Consider the following 25,470-nt stretch of genomic DNA (forward strand, 5'->3'; position numbering starts at 1 on the left):
TGGAATTAACCAAGGTGTCCACTACCTAATGAACAAAGAAAATATGGTATATATACACAATGGAATATTACTCAGCTATTAAAAAAAAGAATGAAGTTCTTCCATTTCCACAAAATAGACACAACTGGAGGACATCATGTTGAATGAAATAAGCCAGACCCACATGTTCCCCTAATACACAGAAGCTAAAATTTAAAAAAAGGAAAGAAATGTAATGTCTATGCATATCAGTAATGTTGCAAATATAGTTTTGTAACACTTTGTTTTACATCTTTGTGAAACCAATAGTTTCTACTACTATAGTTTTAATGATCAGTGATTACGTTAAAATTGACTGTATATGGGTGAAATGGTCATTTTTTTCACTCAATTATTTTTTATAGATGTTGTCTACAGTCCCATTAAACTAGGGTCTTTTTGCTTTTTACTTTTAAACTTATTCAGTGAAGTATTAAGCCTTTTGCTATAATATAAATTCAAAATATTATCTCAAAAACTAAAAAAAAAAAGAAAAGGAAGGAGAGTGGGAAGGAGAGAGGTGAGGGAGGAAGGAAATATCTTATGTTCTTAGAATTGTATCTACAAATCACATTGAATCTGTTAAAACTAATTAAAATTAAATTAAAAACATAAAACTGGAAGTAATATAATAAATAAATAAAAACAGGCAGATAGTGCTAACTCCTTTAAGACTTAGCTCTCCCAATAAATCGAGACTCAATAAAGACTACAGAAAACAAATGACACTTTCCCTCAAGATGCATAAAATTCTCGTTACCTAAGTCTGTCACATCAGCACAGAAAAATGTTGATTAAAAGGACTAGTACATGATGTCAACATTTGATCCTATTTAGGGCACTTTAACATGTCATGCAACAAAGGAATGAAGAATCAGATAATTCTGTTGTTAAGAGCTGAAGAAAAAAGTCACCAACAAAATATAAACTTCAGACAAGGGAGAAAAAAACTCTTTCAAGTTTTAACAGTGAATGAATTAGGCTTCTCTCTCCTATTAGCTTAGGTGGGGAAACCTTTCCAGTCAACTATAGCAGAGACATCCTCCTCACTCCCTTCCTGACATTTGAGACAGAGGGAAGATGGGTAGCAAATGGGAAGGAGAAACAGTGAGGATTACAGATTTCAGTTCAATGCCCTAATTGGAGTCAGAGTTTGGATCCAATCAGGGAGCCATTTCAGCCAGAAACCTTCAATTATCCCAAGAACTTACTCAGGTTTCACACATTGGATGAATTTTCATGAAAAGAAACTGAGGCAGAGTAAGACCAAACAACATTCCCAATGCAAAAAAGTGAAGGGGAAGTTAATCGTGTTTGCCCCAGAAAGCCTCTGAGTCTTTAAGATTCGCAGCTATGCTAATTGCTTTTAACTGGCTGACAGAGTCCCAGTGTTTTTAATTGATAGTGGGCTATGGTGGAGAACAAGGGTCTCCAAGAAAAGAAGCAGAGACAGTCCCTCTTTACTCATCCCTCCAACAATCCTAGACGAATCCCCAAGAAACGGTGCACCAGTCTGTCATTCTAATTGCCTGGGTTCATGTCTCCTGACCACAAGGAATTAAGAGAATGGACAAGGAAGACTATGTAAAGCAGAAGTGGTTTGTTAAAAGCATCATAGAAAGCTCCCAGCAGCTAGGAAGGGTCACTGAAGAAGGAAACCATTGAGGACTAATTTCCAAGGGTTGTTATAAGCTGTAAAGGGGGAAGTCCTCAGGATTGGTCCAGGAAATGCACAGAGAAGTGACAGCTCCGATTGGTTAATTAGGTGAAAGTTAAGTCTCCAATCACAGAAGTCCTTCACAAATCTGGTCACTTGACTTGTTTCAAGTCCTCCAAGACTCATCTCCAAATGGTGGGGAGGAGCCCCTGGTTCCTGTCTATCTAGCAAGGAGTCAGTCTCTCTATCAGTGTTGTGGCCCAACACACAGTTATGATGACTCTAAATGCCTAGATAGTAGGGCCTACAAAGTGGCAGAATGGGTTGAGCAGCTGCTTATGATGCCAGAATCCTACACTGGAGGGCTGGTTTGAGTTCCAGCTGCTCTGCTTCTGATCCAGCTCCTGGCTAATGCACCTGGGAAAGCAGCAGTAAATGATGCACATACTTGTGCCCCTACTTCCTATGTGGGAGACCTGGATGGAATTCATGGCTCCCGGCATTGAGCTGATCTAGCCCCAGATGTAGCAGCCATTTAGGGAGTGAACTAGTAGATGGAAGATCTCTCTCTGTGCCTCTCTCTCTTTTTCTGTCACTCTGCATTTCAAATAAATAACTTTTTAAAAAGGAGTAAAGCAATAGGATAGAAGAAAATCTAATATAAATATATAAAATAATTTATTATGTAATAAAGATATTATTTCAAATTGCTTGGAAAAGATGAATTTTTCAATAATATAGATAATCTGTGTATAAATTTCAAAACTGTAAGACTCTTTTTATCTCAATAAGGTTGGGTTCCATTAATGCTTTTTCCTGAGACTGTAAATTCTGGGATTACTGTAGTACCTAAGAATCAAAAGCAGATCATCCAGTCCTGTATATCATCGAATCATAGTAGCTTTTACTAGCTGCCTATTTCCCCTTTCTTGTCATTGGTCAAGGAAGAGGATATGGAAACATGCCTCATCCCTGTTTGCATGGCTTTTTCAATCTTTGCTGCTTTTGTGAGGCACTTGAAAGGTTAAGACTTATTCTCAAGTGCCTGGTAATAATAATAGACAGTTAAAAAGGAGGGAATGTCCAATATGGGAAGCAGGCCACACAGCAGACTCATAGAATGACAAACACTCCAAACAACACTCTGACCTCAGAATCAGCCTTTAAGGCATTCAGATATGGCTGAAAAGCCCATGAGAGCAATTCAGGCATGGAAAGACAAGACATTGCAGCAAAAAATATCCTACATGATGGATCCCTGTGAATGAGACCTCAGTGGAAAGAAGAGGCCATCAAAAAAAGATGTACTCACAAACTCCAAATTAATGGTAAAACTACTACTCAAACAGTACTCTATACTTTGTGTGTCTATGAGGGTGCAGTCTGTTGAAATCTTTACTTAGTATACACAAAGTTGATCTTCTGTATTTAAAGATAATTGAAAATGAATCTTGATGAAGAATGGGAAAGGAGAAGGAGTGGGAGATGGGATGGTTGCAGGTGCGAGGGAGGTTATGGGGGGAAAAGCCGCTATAACCAAAAAGTTGTACTTTGGAAATTTATATTTATTAAATAAAAGTTGAACAAAAAGAAATATAATGTAAACCAAAAAAATGTACTTTTCTCTGAAGGGAGGAAAGAACTTCCACTTTGCTTATGGTCTTGTCTAAATACTAACGGAATTTGTGGTCACAAAAGGCTTCCATACCCTTGGCAGCTCATGGAAGAAGTTTGGGTGATCACTGAAGTCATAAATGAGAGTGTTAACTGTTAAATTAACAACAGAAGTCACTATGCACTTACTCCTCATGTAGGACCTCTATTCTTAATGAGTTGTACTATGAGATGAGAATTAACTGCAAAACTTGTTCTCAAATAGTCCTTGTACTTTTTACATTGTGTGTGGGGGGGTGCAAACTGTTGAAATCATTACTTAGTATAGAGTTGGTCTTCTGTATATAAAATTAATTAAAAATGAATCTGAATGAAGAGTGGGATGGGAGAGGGAGTAGGAGGTGGGATGGGAGTGGGGGTGGGAGGGTGGGGATGGGGGGAAAAAACCACTATATTCCTAAATTTGTACCTATGAAAATTGCATCCATTAAATAAAAACTTTAAAAAATATTTATTCTATATCCATGCAACACTGGAGTCATTTGTGTAATTATCTTTCACACCATGTCCCAAGGCATGCCAGCAGGCATTTTTTTTCCAAAACAAAGCACTTTAAGAGATTAGATTAATAGGTGTTCTTATTGGTCCTATATATGTATACTGCTAAAGGTTAAAATATTATTAGATGATATACTTATAAATCAAAATTGGGTAGCAAAGTTTATAATACAGCATCCAATCATAAAATGATATCCACACTGAATATTTAAGCCATATGGAATCTAGTGTGGGAAACTGATAATGCAAGTGAGTTGAGAGAAATCATATAATGTTGGTAAGGAAGCCAGGTTGACAATCAGCAGTGTTGAGAAGCCAAGGGAGATGATAGAGTTACAGGAGCCCGAGGCTGGACCACACAGAAAAACCTAAAACCTTAGCAAGGTTCACCATGGATGACAGGAGTCACAGAGAAGTAGCAATACCCAACCTTCAACATTTTCCTCTTAAACTCTTTTTCTTCACAGTACTTCTGAAACAAATGTGCAGAGGATATTCTTCCTCTGACTCCAAAAACATGTGATCTTTTCCAGCCCCACTTCAAATTTGCAAAACCAACTGGGGGTCTGACTGATATTTTAAATTGTTTTAGACACAATATCTTTGAATTTTGTTCTGGGTAATTACAGTCTGATTTTCTTTTCTACATATGAATGAATTTGTTTTATGCTCTTACCAACATTAAATTATAGTATGCTGGGATTGGTGTTTTTTTTTCCAAACACCACCTCTTCACTCAGACAAGCAATGATCTTGCTTTTCCACAGAACAAAGATTGGGACTGGGGTCAAAATTAAGATCCACAATTAAAGGAAGCTTGGAACAGCCACAACAGGAAGTGAAAACAAGAATCAGTGTATGAAGCAAGGATATTCCCGTAAATGAATAGGGTAGCAGCAAATAGGAAATTTGCCAAAAATTCTTAAGGTTTTATCGGAGAGAGCATTGCCTAGATGTTCAAGGGCTCATATCAGATTTTCGACTCAGTTAGTTATCAATTATAAGACCTGAAGAAACACATTCCATGACTCTGAACCTGTTCCCTTGTCTCTAAAATAGGAGTAATAACAATAACTACTTGGAAAATTATTATAGAACTATGATAAAATATGTTAAGTGCTTGATTAATTGTAAAGATGCATGGTTACAGCAATATATTCATTTTTACAAAATTCTACAGTAAAACAATTCGAATGTTTACCACATTTATTTTGTTGATACTTTACTGTGGAAACTCCCCAGAATCCAGCATTGTATTATTATCCAGAAACTGTTCCCTTGTGCATACCATTATGCTGTCTAATGTCCAGTACTAAAAGAAAGAAGCAATTATAACTTAAGAGATTCCATCTAAAATACATTATATTCATTTGTGTCAATAAAAATAGAGTATAAAAACATTTTCAATTGCTTTGAGGGCAAACTCTAACCCACGTTTTTAAAAAGCCACAGAGGTACTCAAGCACCACATATATAGAAGACATAGGAAGGGAATTTTTGTATTCTGCTGCCTGTGCCTTTGCTCTCATGTGTCAGATCTTCAGCAAAGCTGCTAAAGTAACCTTTCTTTAAAAAGCTCCACATCTTACAAGCACAGTAGAGAGGTCACAGAGCAATCAGTTAGGAGTCAGGAACTGATTCTCAAAAACCTTTTCCTTAATCCTGTGCTAATTCTGAATGGTGAGTGTACCGTACTCCATGGATTCTGATACACAATTTCTCAGAATAATGGTTGGAAAAATATGTTAATGTTAATGCTCCTGGCAATCTACCACCGATGCCTAAGCTCTCACCTAGGAGTGCTGCCCAGGGCAGGTACAAATACATTCATCCCATTCCCCTCACCCCAGCCCCTTTTCTATCCTCTTGGTTCTTTCCCACTTCAAAATGAATACTACTCCCTTCCAGCCCCAAGTATTCTTTCCAGGAAGTTTCTGAAATTTTTACAGAATATTTAGAATTTCATGTGTTGCAAGAATTCCCCACCATTGAAAATCACTCCCAATTATTTACCTAAATAATGAAAAGCAGAAACTGGAAGAGACACTACTCCCCTAATTAGAAAAAAACTCCTTCATTAATGAACCAGCAAATGCTACTCCATTCCCTACTAAATCAAGAATCAGTCAACATGAGGCTGGCACTGTGGTGTAGCAGTAAAGCTGACACCTGGGTGCTGGCATCTAGTATAGTCATGCTATCATGTCCCAGCTGCTCCACTTCTGATCCAGCTCCCTACCAATGTGCCTGGGAAAGCAACAGAGGATGGTCTAAGTATTGGGACCCTGAACCTACATGGGAGATCTGGATGAAGCTCCTAGCTCCTGGCTTCAGCCTGGCCCAGTCCTGATAATTACAGCCATCTAGGGAGTGAACCAGGGGGTGGAAGATCTCTCTCTCCCACTCATGGTGGGGTGTGTGTGTTTCCCCATCTTTCTCTATAACTCTGCCTTTCAAATAAAATAAACAAATCTTTAAAGAATCATTCAACAAGTGCTACTTCATAATCCTACCCTGTTATGTTTTACTTACTCCCTCACTTCTCTCCTCAGGATAATCAACTTCTGCTGACTCAACTTACCACATAGAACTTCCCCAACAACTTCTATAGATTCCTCTCTAGACTCTCCCATTGTTCTATCCCACCACTGGTCAATTCTTTCTTAATGATTATCTCAATATAACTTTTAGAGATGCATAGTTACTTTTAGTGTTTTTGTTTATAATCCTATAAGTTATTGTGGATCTTTTTGCCTTACTCACCTCTGTATCCCAGTGCTTAGCCCAGAGCCCAGGACATAATAATTTGAGAGCTGGAGAGCCTGTTAAACTTTGCCCTTCTTGCAGCCAAAAAGTTAATCTGCTTCACTGATGCTGATGGAAGTCATAAGACTCTGGATCAGAAGGGCCAGCACTGTGCCGTAGTAAGCTAAGCCTCCACCTGTGGTGTCAGCATCCCACATGGGTGCCAGTTCATGTCCCAACTGTACCTCTTCCTATCCATATCTCTGCCACTGGCTTGGAAAACCAATGGAAGACAGCCCAAGTGCTTGGGCCCCTTCACTCACATGAGAGACCAGAAAAAGCTCCTGGCTCCTGGCTCCTGGCTCCTGTCTTTGGACTGGCCCAGCTCCACCCCTACAGCATTTGGGGAGTGAATGAGCAGATGAAAGACTCTGTCTCTCCTTCTCTCTGTAACTCTGCCTCTCAAAAATAAATCTTTAAAAAACAAAAAGACTGTGGATTAAAGATGAAGGACATTTTATTAACCACAGCCATAGCAATAGCTAGAGAGTTGGCATTTTTGCTTCAGTTTCCTAAGCCCCAGGTTTTCAGGACAACACAAAGCGGGCCAGAGGCCACCTGGATCTACAGTGGGTTGTGGTACCAAAGAGGAGCCCTGAGTATAAGAAATCCAAAAACTCGACAGTGGCAGAAAACTTCCCTGCCTTTTGCTCCTGATGGAGATACAATTACTATTTTCCAAGCCCATTTGCTATATGAACACTCCTGAAAGAATATTCTGGGACAATGGGCAGATGTCCATGTAAAATACACAGAAACACAAGAGATCCATGGGAAACTGTCTCTCAACAAGGTAAAAGATATTTCCTGATTTAATAAATGGATTAGAGCACCATTCCAGGATAATGGTAGAACTAATTTGGAAGAAAGGTACTTTTTCCAAAGAGACTTCCTTATCCAGTGGAATGCTGGCAAATGTTTAACAATCAGCTCTTAGAGAAGAGCCTTGGCTTCTGCGTTTCCAATCTCCTTGGTCAAAGTATCTCCGTGGTGACCTACAATAACTGATACCTCAGTATGCAGAGCTGGGGGGAGATGCACAGCAGCACACCATTTCCACCATGCAAACACAAAAGACGTAAGTCATCTCAATTGATGACTTTACTGAATAATAATAAAATGTAGTAAAATAATTAACAAATCATAATTTGAGTGTGTATCTTAGTCCTAAGGACAATTTATTTTGTTGGAAGATTTTACAATTCAATTTTTAATCATGTTTCATAACTAACTTCCAAAATTACTGAAAATCAACCAACTAGGTCTTGCAAAATGGGTACAAGTCAGCTCCAACACAGTTCTCACCATTGTTCTTCTCTATCCTTTCCCTGTCTTTGCTGTCACTTCTGTCCTTCCAATCCCATTATGTATCTTATTTCCAGACCTCCAATTTCTCTCAAATTCAGCTACTTATCCTGCTCCTCAAGATTTGAGCCCTACTGAACATCCCTTTAAGACCCACCCTCTCATCCCCTCCCCTCCCCTCAGTGCATTCCTGGAAAGTATTTGGTTCTGTATTCCCTAGCTCCCAAAACGCACACATTCCCAGTCCACAGAAGCACCCCAGGGAAAGATCTAAGGAAATGCATGCAACCCTCCTCCGGAATCAAGGCTGCAGCAGTATAGATGGCCTCTAAAGTACCAAATGATAACTGTCAATTCATTTTCCTCTTCATACAATTATATCCACAACTTCTGCTAGGCTCTACTTCTTATGGCACTGCATTTTAAGTATTTCATGTATTATAATGGAGATTTACATTCAAATCTGAAATGCTAATAATTCATCTTATGTGACATATTCATTTATAGTCCCAAATATAGAAAGGAACTTTGAGAACATACACAAAAAGAAGACTGCTTAATACACAGAACTTGACAATGCATTCATACATTCTTCTTTTGTTAATTTATGTCCACCAGAGGGCAGCAAAAAATTTTACATTAGCAATACATCTACTCTATAGAAATTAAGAATAAATCTATATCATTACTTGTCAAACAGGAAACTATTAGCATATATTATTTGAACTTTTTACATATTCATAACATGGTGCTAGTAATGACCACTTTGAGGCATGACTTGAGGAATAGAAAAATTACTGCCTATCTATCACTGCATCAGTCAGAACACTCCAGAAAAAGAGAGGCAATAAGATAGGTATGTATGAACAGTCTTCTCTTGTTATCTATATGGATGAACAGTCATCTCTCAGTATCTGCAGAAGATTGATTCCAGGAGACACTCCCACACACACAAAGATATCAAATCCAGAGATGCTCAAATCTCTTACATAAAATCTTATAGTATTTGCATAACCTATGTACAGCTTCCTGTATACTTTAAAATTATCTCTCAATTACTTGTAATACCTAATATAATGTGATATGTAAATAGTTGTTATACTGTATAGTTTAAAGACTATAATAGAGTGAAAATGTCTGAGTATATTCAGTATAGACACAATTTTTTTCCTAGTATTTTAGATTTATGGTTGGTTAAAGCTGTCAGTATAAGGGTGTGTGTGTGTGTATGTATGTGTGTTTAAAAAGATGTATTTTAAGAAATTGGCTCTTGGGGCTGGCGCTGTGGTGCAGCGGGTTAACGCCCTAGTCTGAAGTGCTGGTATCCCATATGGGTGCCCGTTCTAGTCCCAGCTGCTCTACTTCCAATCCATCTCTCTGCTGTGGCCTGGGAAAGCAGTAGAAGGGCCCCTGCACCCACACGGGAGACCAGGAAGAAGCACCTGGCTCCTGGCTTCAGATCAGAGCAGCTCCGGTCATTGTGGCCATCTAGGGAGTGAACCATCGGATGGAAGACCTCTCTCTCTCTCTGCCTCTCCTCTCTCTGTGTAAAACTGACTTTCAAATAAATAAATTAATTAAAAAAAAGAAATTGGTTCATGTAAATAATGTAAATATGGGGGATGGAAACTGAGAAACCTGTGGGGCACAGCAGCAGGCTGGAAATCCGGGCAAGAGTTGTTATTGCAGTCTTCAGGCAGAATTTCTTCTTCCATAAGAAGTGTTTTTGTTTTTGAGGCCTTTGACTAATTAGATGAGACTCACTCTTTATCAAAGTTAATACACTTTACCTAAAATCAACTAATTGTAGACATTAACTGCATTTACAAAACTCCAAAATACTTCTACAACCACATCTAGATTAGTGTTGGATTAAATAATTTGGTACAATTGGCTGGCCCAGCTGTCACATACAACTAACCATTGCTGCCCCAAAGTCTTTCCTGTGTCTGGGTACCATGTGCCAGAAATGCCACCTCTATAAAACCATGCTTTGAGTCATGGATTGCTCTTTCTGGACATCATCTTCTAAACTGTACACACCCTTGGTAGGTTAATGCTCCTATTTAGACACTAACACGTGAGTTCCAGATTATCACATAGGTTTATCCCGACAAAAGAGAATCTGCTGCATTCAGACAATGCTGAGCAGAAGGAGCCCTGAAAGGCTGAAAGGGAAGTTGTGCTTCACCATCAAGAAATTACCAATTTCCTAATTTTACATAAATTTCCCTTCTCCAGAAATATGGTATTTTGGGCTCGTTGTGAGACTACATTGTTGTCACTGTGATTTGCAGGAACTGCATCTACCTTGTAACCCAGCCACTAAACAATCACAACATGGCACCTCCAACCCTGTTCAATGTGACATTAAAAGTTTGGTTCAAAAATGTTATGCTTATTGTACTTTAATAAAAATATCTTCTAAACAAATGTTTAAGCTGACTGTAACAGGGAGGAATTGTGAGGTAAATCCAAAATGCAAAAACATCCTATTAAAGAAGTAACACTGTATTATTATAAAAAATGAAAATATCAGGAAAAAAATCAGAGGCAAAAACACAGGCTAAAGAAGACTAAAATTACACCAACAATTAAAACCAGTACTCACTCCTACAATGGACACTGAATTAGGAAAAAGTGTAATGAAAAGCAATGTGGAATCAATTCATAGACTGGAATTCAGAAGATAGGTTGGATAGAGATGAGGGTGTCTGTTTCCTTTTTTTTATTTTTTTAGATAACTGTATTGTGGTTGGGTAAGAAAATAGCGCTATGTTTAACAGGTTAATAAGCTCAGAAACATATGTAGCTAGGTAAAGCAATAGATGAAGCAAATGTAACAAAACATAGCTGAAGCTGGTAGACAGCATTGCAAGTGTTGTCTGTGCTATTCTCACAACTCTGTCTTTAAATTATTTCCAAATAAAAAGTTATTTCAATATTTACCCAAAATGGCTATGCACCATTATAAGAAACTAATTTGTACGCTTTAATTTGATAGTGATATTTAGTTAATCAATGATGATGGTGTTGAATATGAGAAGTGTTCATCAGATCAATGGGTAATCATCATCTGTGCCACAATTAGTATTTTATTTTGCAGTCGCTTGGGAACATTTACTTTAAAAGCATACAAAAGGAATAACTCCTCCTAAAAAATCAAGCTGAAAATTTTACATATAAATCCTAAGACCAAACACCCTCTCTCTCCCAAACTCTACGCCTTGGAGTACAAACAGCTATAAAGGTGAAGTAGAATTAAAACTTAGGGAAATTTGGGGCACATGTTTAACCTTTAGTGATTAAAATGCTGGTTAAGATACCCACATCCTGCATTGGAGTGCCTCAGCTCTGTTCCCAGTTCCAGCTCCTGACTCCAGCTTCTTGCTAGTACAGATGCTGGGAACAGTGGTGATAACTCAAGTTAATTGGGTTTCTGCCACCCATGTGGGAGACCTAAATTAAGTCCCTGGCTCCTGGCACCAGCTTCAGTCCAGCTCTAGCCACTTTGGACATTTGAGGAGTGAACTATAGGCTAGGAGCCCTCTCTCTGTCTCTGACTTTCTCTCTCTATCCACCTCTCTCACTGTGACTGCATTTATCAAATAAATAATTTTTATTTGTAGGGGACTCAATATCAGAAACTGAATTATAAGGAAGTAGTCATGGAAACTATACAAGAGTATCATGGAGTTGGTGACAGAAATACAGATACATTCAGAAGCGAGGCTAAAGGTCAAGGATGTTGTACAAACCTTAAAATGGGCTTTCTGGTGCTGTGAACTTGCTTCTGTCATCTGCCTATCCATTTTCCTCCCCCCATACTTCTCCATCAGAGAAGTGTGTGTCATTATGAAACCACTTTGCTTCAGTTAATATTGATTTCTTTAAATTTGTCTCTATTGTCTCTCTTGTTAATGTGAAATATTTATATCTGGACAGTTCTTTCTTTTGTGTTTCTATGTAATTAGAACAATTATTATAGCTTCAAGCATAGAGCTGGTCTCTATTTTGTATATCTTACATTTAGCTCAGTGTTGGGCCCATAGAAAGGGGTGAATAAATATGTTCTACTTGGTTTGCTCTCATTTTAGAATTGAGCGGAGAGGGGACTCTTTTGAATTACCAGGTCTTAGTTGGGAATAATCAATGTCCAGATTCTTCCCAGCATATCGTCACTCCCAAGGACTTCTCACAATTAGTGAGGTTGTCCACGGTAAACTGAATAAAATTTTAAAGGCATTCTTTCTCATCATGCTCATTTTTTCTTCCTCAAAACCTCTTAAAACCTTGGTGGTTTCTAAAAAGTATGGATGGTCTGGTGCCTCTAAACTAAAATGAGCATAGCAAAGGCAGATGTAGCCTACTGTTTTCAGATACTGTCTTTCTCATTCAGTCACCTATAGAAACTCTGATACACTCTTTAAGCCAAGACTTTGTTACCTTTGTAACAATAGAAGAGGCTTTCAGCACTTCCCTAGTCTACATTGAATAACTTGAATTTGAGGAATATGTAAGATAGAATCAATAAACATATATCAACAGAGCACCGACACTGTTATGCAGTGAGTTAAGTTGCTACCTGTGATGCCAGCACCTCATATGAGTGCGAAATGGAGTTCTCCCTGCTCCAGTTCCCATTTAGCTCACTGTTAATGGCCTGGGAAAGCAGTGGAGAATGGCCCAAGTACCTGGGCTCTGCCCCCCATGTAGGAGACCTAGGCTTTAGCCTAGCCCAGCCCTGGTCTTGTGGTCATCTGGGGACTGAACCAATGGATGGAAGATATCTTTTTCTCTCTCTCCTTCCTCCTCCTATCTGTAACTTTGCCTTTCAAAGAAATAAATCTAAAAACAAACAAACCAATAGAAGACCTGGGTCAAATCACAACTTAGAGTGCTAGCTACTGCTGAAATTGCAGAAGTACCCAAAAGTGTAGACACAGACTGGAACCAGCATTGTGTCACAGCAGGTTAAACCACTGCTTGCATAGGCAGCATCCAATATCAGAATGCCTGGCTGTCCCACTTCCAGTCAAGTTCCCTGCTAATGTGACTGGGGAAACAGTTGAAGATAGTCGAAGTCCTTGGGCCATAAAAGACACCAGATAGCCAAAGTGATCTTACACAAAAGAACAAAGCAGGAGATATCAAAACATTACACTACCTGTTTTTAAAATATATTACAAAGTTACAGAAATTAGAACAGCATGTTGTTGGCATTAAAACAGAACCACTGATCAATGGAACAGAAGTCCATACATTTATGGCCAGCAGAACTTTGACAAAGATGCTAAGAACATGCATTGAAAAAATAGTCTTTAAATAAACGGTGCTGGGAAATCTTGAAATTCACATGCAGAAGAATAAAACTAGACCTGATTTTTCACCATGTAAAAAGATTAACTCAAAAATGGATTAAACGGGTTGGCAATGTGGCATAGTGGGAAAAGCCACCACCTCCAATGCTGGCATCCATTGGTACCAGTTCAAGTCCTGGCTGCTCCACTTCTGATCCAGCTCCCTGCTAATAGCCTGGGAAAAGCAACAGAAGATGACTCAAGTGCTTGGGCTCCTGCCACCCATGTCGAAGACTTGTATGAAGTTTCTGGCTCCTGTTTTTGGCCTGGCTCAACCCTCGCTGTTGTGGTCACTTGGGTAGTGAACCAGCCAATGGAAAATCTCTTTGTCTCTCACTGTCTCTCCATCTCCCCATAACTCTAACTTTCAAAAACACAAATAAATATTTTTTTTAACTTTTATTTAATGCATATAAATTTCCAAAGTACGACTTATGGATTACAATGGCTTCCCCCACATACCGACCCTCCCACCCACAACCCTCCCCTTTCCCACTCCCTCTCCCCTTCCATTCACATCAAGATTCATTTTCGATTATCTTAATATACAGAAGATCAGCTTAGTATACATTAAGTATGGATTTCAACAGTTTGCTCCCACACAGAAACATAAAGTGAAAAATAATAGATGATTTTTTTTAAATGATGATGAAATCAGAGCAGACCTATTGTCATGTTTAATCCCAGTGAGAGTCAAGTTGGGAATTGATAATTTCTTTTTTTTTTTTTTACAGAGGATCAGTTTAGTATGCATTAAGTAAGGATTTCAACAGTTTGCACCCCCATAGAAACACAAAGTGAAATATATTGTTTGAGTACTCGTTATAGCATTAAATCTCAATGTACAGCACATTAAGGATAGAGATCCTACATGAGGAGTAAGTGCACAGTGACTCCTGTTGTTGACTTTACCAATTGACACTCCTGTCTATGGCATCAGTAATCTCCCTATGCTCCAGTCATGAGTTTCCAAGGCTATGGAAGCCCTCTGAGTTCTCCGACTCTTATCTTGTTGAGACAAGGTCATAGTCAAAGTGGAGGTTCTCTCCTCCCTTCAGAGAAAGGTACCTCCTTCTTTGATGACCTGTTCTTTCCACTGAGATCTCACTCACAGAGATCTTTTGCCAGAGTGTCTTGGCTTTCCATGCCTGAAATACTCTCATGGGCTTTTCAGCCAGATCCGAATGCCTTTAGGGCTGATTCTGAGGCCAGAGTGCTATTTAGGACATCTGCCATTCTATGAGTCTGCTGAGTATCTCCCTTCCCATGTTGGATCACTCTCCCCTTTATTTACTCCATCGGTTAGCGTTAGCAGGTACTAGACTTGTCTATGTGCTCCCTTTGACTCCCAGTCCCTCCACCATGACCAACTGTGTTATGAATTAAAGACCTAAATGTGAGGCCTAAAACTTTGAAAAAATTAGAAGAAAGCAGAGAAAACCTTTCAAGGTATTGAAATGAGCAAAGGTTTTCTAGATCACAATCCCAAAACACAGGAAATAAAAATAAAAATAGACAAAAGAAATTTCATCAAACTAAAGAGCTTTTGCACAGCAAAAGAAACAATCAACAAAGCTAAGAGATAATGCACAGAATGAGAGACAGTACTTGCAAGCTTTACAATAAGGAGTTCATAGCCACAATGTATAAGGAATCCAATTCAGTAGCAAAAATAACAAATAATCCTGCTTCTTAAAAGGACAGTAGATCTAAACAGACATTTCTCAAAGGAAGACATATAAGTGGCCAATAGGTATATGAAAAAATGCTGACTATAACTAAACATATGGGAAGTGCAAGTCAAAACCACAATGACATACGAATTTACTATTGAAAGACAGCAAATCTGGTGTGGTTTGGGTGAGAATTGAAGGAGACAATGAAAATAAACTACCTAGAGAAGATAGAATGGTTCCATTTGTATCTATTGATACAAAAGAAAGCATCAGAATTGTGCTGGTTCTTTTAGAATATCATATTGTTTATCTAAATGAAGTAGAATAGTTAAGAATGGAATGCCGACAGACTGATGAACAACTAAGACAGATGAGTTCTAGGTCTCATAGTGGAAGAGGCAGACGCTGTCGGACCCTAACCCTAATTACACCTCCAGGTGTGGTACACATCCTGAACATAAAAACAAGCTGAGTGGCTGGTCATTAGCCAGAGAAGATGACTGAGAAAGCCAACAACAGTGTGACGGCAGCAGACAGCCAGGAAGAAGACCATGTGTTGGCACATTCTCCATCGGTTCTGTGCTCAATGCTCAACGATCCAGACAGCAATCCATACAGCTTACTTAATAACATAGAATCAGATCAGATTGCAGACACAGATCCCAGTGAATCTCGTCACAGTACTAACAGTCCTAGGCTGTCTCACACATTAAGGACTGATGAAGATGCTATTCTGATGTATGAAATGAATGAACCTGATAGAGCTTCAGTGGTTAGTCACAGTCGCAGATTGTATTTCTGGAGCTCAGTCTCAGAGCAGACAAAGAAACTTCCCAAGGGAAACTTTAGCTAAAAACAAGAAAGAAATAGCAAAAGAGGTGATTAAAGAGGAAAGTCCTTCAGAAAAAAGTAATAAATGGCCCAACTAGTGCTCCTGGTGATGATATTCCTAAGCTACAGCATACTCTGGGAGAAAAAAGATTAATACCTTAAAAGACAAAAACACTCAAGAAGCAGCAGTCCTGAATGGTATTTCATAAACTAAAGAATATCCTAGTTTGCAGTTCTTTTACATTACATTTACAACAGTGCTTATACAAACTTTCTAAAAAGAGTATGGATCACCCAACTTTACATCACACTTTTAGTTCCTCCATTTGGAATTCAGGAAGGGGAGGGACACGAAAAAATCACATGTTAAATATACTTTGACGGTTACTGTGTTATAAAATATATCAACAGATATGCTTTGAGAATAGCATCTGTAACATTAAAAAAAGTTGTTGGCAATATAGAAATGTTATTTTGTTTTCAAAATATGGCAGAGAATGGAGGAAAACTATAATGAAATACAGTCTAAAATATTTGCACTGAATTATAATGTTTCACTAGTTGAATCTGGAAACTGGTCTGTTTTAATGTATTTTTAAATGCTGTATATTGAAGAAAATATGCAGACCCCTGGAATACATTTGTTAAACTCTCAACTTCAGGGACACAGCGATATTGACAGTGACTATTCTACACTGGAAGAGCACATGGAAGATCTTTAAGTCTCTGTGTCTTTCTGTCTTTAAAATAAAGTGAAAAAATGTTTAAATATCTTTAAGAAGAACTTTTATCTTGATCAGTCCTCCTACACATTCATGTCAAGGATCACAGGTGAAATCAGACAAGATATTCATCAAGAGAATTTGAAAACTAACTCCAAATGCATGCCCTAATTTGGGTCAAAAGCACTAATTTCTTCAGGAAGATGGTATGTCTTATCTGGTTTACAAATCTTAGAAGCAGCAATGAAAAATAGAACCTTCCTTATGTCACTTATAATATCATGAATTTTCAGAAGACACATGGACTTTTGACTATGGTAAATGAGCTTAACCTACAATTTAAAGAATATCTTTCATTATGAAAAGTAAGCTATGTTATATGCTATAATTATAATTCATCATTCATAAATAGCAATTCAGCTCATTTGACACCTACTCCAAATCAATACTGATTTTTTCATTGTCTTTATTTCCATTTATATCGAAATCACCAAGTGCAATAGTACATATAGTTAAGAATCTAGTAAATGTGTAGTTACGTCCTCAGAGTAATTGATTTTAAGTTTCATGAATTATTTTCATCAAGGAATACTGCTTCTAAGAGTCTACTTTACATTTCTAACCCAAGTATGGATTGCCATGTGCTATGGATAATGTGAAATGCATATCAAAGACAAGATGTATTATATTAGCCAGAGTTCATCAGAGAAACAGAATCCACAGGTTGGAGATCCGTACGTGAGTGTGGATTCATGCATCTCTCCCTCTCTCTCTCTCTCTCTCCCTCCCTCCCTCCTTCCTTTCCCTCCTTCCCTCCCTCCCTCTCTGTTTCTCTGTGTGTGTGTGTGTGTGTGTGTGTGTGTGTGTAATTTATTGATTGAGGTCTAGTCACATTAGGAGGGGCAATCACATTTACTCAGTTTACCAATTCAAATGTTAATCTCACTCAGAAGCACCATCACAGACACTATGTAATAATGTTTAGTCAAATATATGGGCATGTGGTGGCCCACTTACAAAAAACTAACCACATTCTTACATATACAAAGAGCCTATCATTTGGGCCGGCGCCACGGCTCACTAGGCTAATCCTCCGCCTAGCGGCGCCGGCACACCGGGTTCTAGTCCCGGTCAGGGCGCCGGATTCTGTCCCGGTTGCCCCTCTTCCAGGCCAGCTCTCTGCTGTGGCCAGGGAGTGCAGTGGAGGATGGCCCAGGTGCTTGGGCCCTGCACCCCATGGGAGACCAGGAAAAGCACCTGGCTCCTGGCTCCTGCCATCGGATCAGCGCGGTGCGCCGGCCGCAGCGCGCCGGGCGCGGCGGCCATTGGAGGGTGAACCAACGGCAAAGGAAGACCTTTCTCTCTGTCTCTCTCTCTCACTGTCCACTCTGCCTGTCAAAAAAAAAAAAAAAAAAGAGCCTATCATTTAAGTAAGATGGAAGATAAACATAATAAATAATGGCAAACAAAATGGCAGAGAATTAAGTGCTAAATTGAGTGATGCTGCCTGCAGTTCTGATAGGAAAAGGAACAGAGAACTTCTGACTAATTGCATAACAAATATGCTACCACAAAGAAGCAAAAAGAGAAAATGCTTTAGGGCCTGTGTTGTGGCTCATCAGGTTAAGCCACCGCTTTTTTTTTTTTTTTTAACTTTTATTTAATGAATATAAATTTCCAAAGTACGACTTATGGATTACAATGGCTTCCCCCACATACCGTCCCTCCCACCCACAACCCTCCCCTTTCCCACTCCCTCTCCCCTTCCATTCACATCAAGATTCATTTTCGATTATCTTAATATACAGAAGATCAGCTTAGTATACATTAAGTATGGATTTCAACAGTTTGCTCCCACACAGAAACATAAAGTGAAAAATAATAGATGATTTTTTTTAAATGATGATGAAATCAGAGCAGACCTATTGTCATGTTTAATCCCAGTGAGAGTCAAGTTGGGAATTGATAATTTCTTTTTTTTTTTTTTTTTACAGAGGATCAGTTTAGTATGCATTAAGTAAGGATTTCAACAGTTTGCACCCCCATAGAAACACAAAGTGAAATATATTGTTTGAGTACTTATTATAGCATTAATTCTCAATGCACAGTACATTAAGGACAGAGATCCTACATGAGGAGTAAGTGCACAGTGACTCCTGTTGTTGACTTTACCAATTGACACTCCTGTCTATGGCATCAGTAATCTCCCTATGCTCCAGTCATGAGTTTCCAAGGCTATGGAAGCCCTCTGAGTTCTCCGACTCTTATCTTGTTGAGACAAGGTCATAGTCAAAGTGGAGGTTCTCTCCTCCCTTCAGAGAAAGGTACCTCCTTCTTTGATGACCTGTTCTTTCCACTGAGATCTCACTCACAGAGATCTTTTGCCAGAGTGTCTTGGCTTTCCATGCCTGAAATACTCTCATGGGCTTTTCAGCCAGATCCGAATGCCTTTAGGGCTGATTCTGAGGCCAGAGTGCTATTTAGGACATCTGCCATTCTATGAGTCTGCTGAGTATCTCCCTTCCCATGTTGGATCACTCTCCCCTTTATTTACTCCATCGGTTAGCGTTAGCAGGTACTAGACTTGTCTATGTGCTCCCTTTGACTCCCAGTCCCTCCACCATGACCAACTGTGAACCGAAATTGATCACCTGGAACAGTGAGATGGCATTGGTACATGCCACCTCGATGGGATTGAATTGGAATCCCCTGGTATGCTTCCAACTCCACCACTTGGGGCAAGTCAGCCTGAGCAAGCCACCGCTTTTAATGCCAGCATCCCATATGGGTGCCAGTTCAAGTCCGTATGGGAAGCCACCGCTTTTAATGCCAGCATCCCATATGGGTGCCAGTTCAAGTCCGATCCAGCTCCCTGTTAATGTGCCTGGGAAAGTAGTGGAAGAGGGCAGCAAGCTTGGGCCCCTAATACCCATGTGGGAGACCTTGATGGAATCCCAGGCTTCTGGCTTTGGCCTAATCCATCTCTGGCCATTCTAGCCATTTGGTGAGTGAACCAATGGAGAAAGGATCTCTCTCTCTCTCTCTCTATCTCTATGTGTGTGTGTGTGTGTGTCTGTCTCCTTCTCTCTCCATAACCCTGCCATTCAAATAAGTAAAATATTTTAGAAAGAGGAAAATGTTTAAAATGATTTTAAAATGAGGGTGAGAATTGGTGCAGCAATTAAGACATCTAGTGAGATGCTCAGATCTCCTATCAGATGCTCAGATCTCCTATCAGAATGCCTGGCTTCAAGTCCTGCTCTGCTCCTAATTTCATTTCATTGCAGTGCATATCCTGGAAGGCCACTGGTGATGGCTCAAGTATTTCAGTCTCTTTCTCCCATATGGGAGACTTGGATTGTGTCCTCAGCTCCTGGCTTTGGCCTGGTTTAGCCTCAGCTGTTGCAGGCATTTAGAGACTGAAATCAGTGGATGGGAGCCCTCTCTCTCTCTCTTTCTCTCTCTCTCTCTCCCTCTGTGTGTGTGTGCGTGTGTGTGTATCTCTGCCTTTCAAATAAAATGAATAAAAATGAGAAAAAAAACAGATAGGGGTGAAAAATAACAGACTGCTTCATAATTTTTCCTGTCTGAATCTTGATATCATTTTGTACCTGCCTGTGAAAGATGGTTTTAGCTGAGAGAAAAATGGCTTTTGATGCCACATATTCCCAAAACACCTGCTGATCCTGAGTGTCTCAGTAAACAACTCAGCCTACTGTGAATTCTTATAGTTTTTATATTCAGAGCTTCTGGAAAATGTTTAGATATTTTCAGCAGAAGTGGAAAAGCAAATGATGTAAAGCTAAATGATCTTTAAGATTAACAAATGTTAGTCACTGTTTTTAGTTTGCTATCTATCATTCACCAGATTCTATGCTTTTATAGCCAGAGTTTTAATGGTAGAAGTGCAAGGACTAATGCAACATTCATTTATTTCCCAAAGGATTAAGCAATGGCATGTAAGCAATCCCACTAACCAATCTTTACAGTTTTTACAGAAAACTAACAATAGAAATTATTATGAAAGAGTTTGATATTACTTCTCTAAGCTTTTTTAAAGGCATCAATCCCAGATAGTCTCTGAGTCATCAAAGTGTCTATAGCTGAAAATCTGTCACCTTTCTTCAGTTTATGCTTCTTCAATAAATCTAGACCAACTTCCTGACCTGACAAAGCCACCATTTTCTGGAAAATATTGATGGCCCAACAAGGGCCCACCAAATGTTGACTTTCCATCAACATAAATTGCGAAATGTACTCAGTTTTTATTGATTCTCCCAGGTGTCTTATGACAGTGACTTTCTGAGTAGTCACTCCCTTTACTGTGATCAGACAGACTGAAGCTATTCTGCCTCTGAAAATTTTACCATTTTCTAGTGCAGGCTTCCTTAACCAGAGTTCTGAGAAATAATTCAACCAATGCAATAAGACAACTACTACATGTAAAATAAATGGAATGCTTCCCTATGCACCTAGAATGACAGAAGCAAGTAAATGCTAAACATTTATTTTCCATAGAGTTTAATTTTCTTAATGAAGCCAAACCAAGCAACACTGTTAGAGCCAAGTGGCTAAACAGAATGAAGTATCTGAGATATAGGTTCTGGTCAGCAACTCTCCTAAATTATTTTCCTTTTAACATTTAATTTTTGAAAACACTATTGTAATATTCAGTGCTTAATCAAAAATTAATAAATGTCAAGAAATAGAACAAAGGGCCAAAATTTAGAGGAAAAAATAAAGAAAAACACAGACAAAAATACATTAAAATATAATTATAAAGTATTTTTAAAATTTGGATATATATATACACATATATATATTTGTTTTCAATACATTGGCTAAGAAGTTCCAGTAGAAATTTAATAATAAACCCAGTACAAAAAAAGAGATGAACATAAACAAGCATTTTGATATATCTGTAATCCAATATAATAAAATCTATGAATCTGTAAGTGACAAAGAGGTACAGCAAATGCTCTTCAGTTTAAAGACTACATTCACAGATGAAGGAGATATGAAATTTCAATTAAATGCTGGTGCATAATAAATGGAACTCACAAGTTCATCTAGTGAATCTGTCAACCAGCAAGGATCTCATGTCCTTCTGTTAGTGAATTCTCTTCCTGTAGCCAACTGATGAACTCTGAGAAAGAGTGTGGAGGATTACAAAAGACATAGCAGTGGGAAGGCTTGGAAGTAGTGTACAAATTTGCACCCACATTCCTTGGCCAGAACTCAGGGACATAGCCCTCACTATCTGTAAAGAGCTGGAAATTTTAATTTATCTCTAAACACAAAAAGAAAAGGAAAGACAAAGAATTATCTTTTCTGCAGGACTGAGAAAAATCAGTATGAGTAAGAATGACAGGGTTAATAAGGTGTAATTGTATGGGTCCAAATATAGCAGAACCATGAAGTCTATAGATAGTCAGAAAAGGAGAAAGTCAGGTAAAATAAAAACCTATGTCAATTTTTTGATATTGATAATCAAAAGCTCAATTGTCTCTTTCATATAATACCAACTTTATTAATTGTACATCAATGTACAAATACAAGAAAGAATAATATAGATAATATTCAGCTTTTGATTACCAAAAAATAAATTTTGAGTACACAGTGGGACATTAGTCCTGTAAGCCAGGCTACTTTGATTCAGAAAGGTTATCTCAAAATTGTAAAAGTTCCATTCTCATATCAGAAGACAAATCTGAATGACTTGGCCTGGACCACAGAATTTTACTAAAAGGTTTAGGGTAGAATTAAGATTCAGTGTAGAGGGAAATCATATAATTCAGTTAAAAAGTGAGTATTTAGAAGAGATTACAGTAGGACAAGCAATATAATCTAGATATCTGAGAAATCCAGTGTCCCAAAGTCAAGCAAAGAAGAAAAAGTGTCAGAATCCCTGAAATAGACCCTAGTTTATTTGAGGGAAAAAATAAGAACACTGAGTGTTGTTCTCCATTCCACCACTGAACCAGCGTGGAGTGGGTATGGAAGATAAAACACAAGCAGATGATCTTCAGAACCCGTACACCCCATGAGCAACACTTGGATCGTGGGGTACATGGGTAGACCTTAAAGTTTCCACAGTCCAAGATGAGGATCTTAGGATACTTGATTTTGAGAGATTTGAAGAATCTAGTACTGAGAGAGTAAAAGCATAGAACACAAGACCCTGAAAAACTCACTCAAGAAAGATATATAGACATTCAGAGGTCCAGCAGGAACCTCAAGGAGACTCTGCAGGATTACCTATATTTCAGTGGGCACCAACTGAAGAAAATCAGACACTGAGGAGGCTGATTGCTTGTCAATCCATAGTTGAGAAGCCATCTCCAACCCAAAAGAATATACCCTACTGAATTCAACAGTTCAATCTTTTCTTGGAACAAGCATGTCTTCTTGGGAGAAACCAAAACAAAAAGACACCTCATGAGAGGATGGGAGAAAGAGACTTGATAGGAAGGTTTAACTTAAAAAAAAAAAAAGATTTACTTTATTTATTTGAAAGAGTTACAGAGAGAATTAGAGACAGAGAGAGAGAGAGAGAATTCTATCCACTCGTTCACTCCTCAAATGGCCACAATGGCCAGAGCTGAACCAATCCAAAGCAAGGAGCCAGGAGCTTTTTCCGGGTCTCCTATATGGATGCATGAGCCCAAGGACTTGAGCCATTCTCCTCTGCTTTCCCAGGAGCACCAGCAGGGAGCTGGATCAGAAGTGGAGCGGCCGGGACCCAAACTGGTACCCATATGGGATGCTGGCACTGCAGGCCGGGGCTTTAACCTTCTGTGCCACAGAGCTGGCCCTGGGAGATTTAACTTTGAACTGGCATTTTATTCCACCATCACCCTGGAGACTATAGTAATCCCCCTTCACTGATGGGGATATATTCTTTTTTTAAACTTTTATTTTATTTTATTTTATTTATTTATTTTTTTGACAGGCAGAGTGGACAGTGAGAGAGAGACAGAAAGAAAGGTCTTCCTTTGCCGTTGATTCACCCTCCAATGGCCGCCACAGGAAGGCAGGAGCCAGGTGCTTCTCCTGGTCTCCCACGGGGTGCATGGGCCACAGCAGAGAGCTGGCCTGGAAGAGGGGCAACCGGGACAGAATCCGGCACCCCGAAGGGGACTAGAACCCGGTGTGCCGGCACCGCAGGCGGAGGATTAGCCTATTGAGCAGCGGCGCCAGCCCTGATGGGGATATATTCTAAGACCTCCAGTGGATGCCTGAAATTGCAGTTGGAATCAAACCTTAATATAAAACTTTTTGTACACATATATACCTATGACAAAGTTACATTTACAAATTAGGTGCAGATAGATAACAACTAATAAAACAGAACAATAATAACAATTTCCTTTAATTATATCAATGTTCTCTATCATAAATTCTCCTTGCACTATAGTAATATTTTCAGATCTCTGTTGACCACAGCAACAAAATAATGGATATGGGAAGACTATTATAATGCCAAAGGCTAAATCAATCACAAGGAACTTTCATTATACCAAAAGAGGCTGAGTTATCACTGATAGGCAAGTTAAGTGTTTTCTACACCAACTCATGCTCTAACCAGCTGCAGAACTAGGGTATGTGGAGCTGGAAAAGATCAAATATAGCAAATGAAAGAAGCAATACATTTTTGGAGATCTCTATTTCAGTGTAACTTTTTTTAAAAAAAGATTTAATTATTTATTTGAAAGGCAGAGTTAGAGATAGAAAGGGAAAGAAAAAAGACTTTTCATCCCCTGGTTTACTCCCCAGATGGCCTTAACACCTGGGACTGCACCACGAGCCAAGAACAGGGAGCTTCTCACATGTCTCCCACATGGGTGCAAGGTCCCAGGGACTTGGGCCATCCTTTGATGCTTTCCTATGCACATTAGCAGGGAGCTGAATCAGAAGTGGAGCAGCTGGGATTCAAATCAGTGTTCATATGTGATATCGACATCATAGGTGGCAGCTTAACCCACTGTACCACAACACTGGTGCTGCAGTGTAACTTAAACTCCAAAAGACAAAAATAACTATGTTGTAGCTCATATCTCCCTTCAACAAACTCTACCTATGGAGAGAATATCCCTTAGGAACATAGTGTCATAACCAGGAAAACAGAAATAAATATAAGATCAAAGGTATAACACAGCAGATTAATGAAATATGTGTAAAGCCAAGAAGGGGACAAGAAAACTCTTCTTTGAAAACTACACCATGTTGGGTTTTAGAGTATGAATAAGAGTTCATTTTCTTTGGGGGAAGATAAACATAACAATAAGCCAGACAGAGAAGAGTGGATAGGTTAAGAGTGTTCAATCTGGTCTGATCAAGGATAATAAAGAAGTCTAATCTCCAAACAGAATTCAATTCTCTGGTAACTATTGTTAAAGCTTGGAGGATAAAATCTAATTTTGTTTCAAAATGTCAAAATGCTATTTTTAAAGAGAAAAAATACTTTATAGTTTTTAGTATAGGAATAGTTTAATATAATGAGGAGGAGGGAAGCTTTAGTATTGTTCACCAGCAAAAGTTAGAACTAGAATTTAAAATATAAATTTCTGAGATAAATGCTCTTGTTCTCTATCCAGAAAATAGATTCCAGATGGTTCCAAATATTTACTTCTCATATGTATAAAATGAGATGTCTTCATTCTATCCATTCTGAGGGTCTTTAGCAATTTCTACCTTCAGAAAATTATAAGGATTTGCTTCATGTCACTAATAAGCTTTGTTCTGATGTGATTTCACAATTAACAATGTTTATCTACATTGTGTCATATTGACAGTAATGTGCATTTTGAAGGGTATCATCTTATATATTGTTTACAACTCTTTCTCAAAGAATTATGTACTGTTCTCTTTAAGTGGTAGTTAAAATGATAGTTTTAAATTATCTAAATGGTATTTTATTGATT

General features: G+C 38.6%; 1 pseudogene; it reads left to right on the forward strand.

The window, feature by feature from the left end:
- The first annotated feature begins 1,429 nt into the window (after window positions 1-1,429).
- Window positions 1,430-16,033, forward strand: LOC127482837 (RNA-binding protein FXR1 pseudogene; annotated as a pseudogene).
- The last annotated feature ends 9,437 nt before the right edge of the window (window positions 16,034-25,470 follow it).

The sequence above is a fragment of the Oryctolagus cuniculus genome, chromosome 4, assembly GCF_964237555.1.
Source record: "Oryctolagus cuniculus chromosome 4, mOryCun1.1, whole genome shotgun sequence".
Taxonomy (NCBI): Eukaryota; Metazoa; Chordata; class Mammalia; order Lagomorpha; family Leporidae; genus Oryctolagus; species Oryctolagus cuniculus.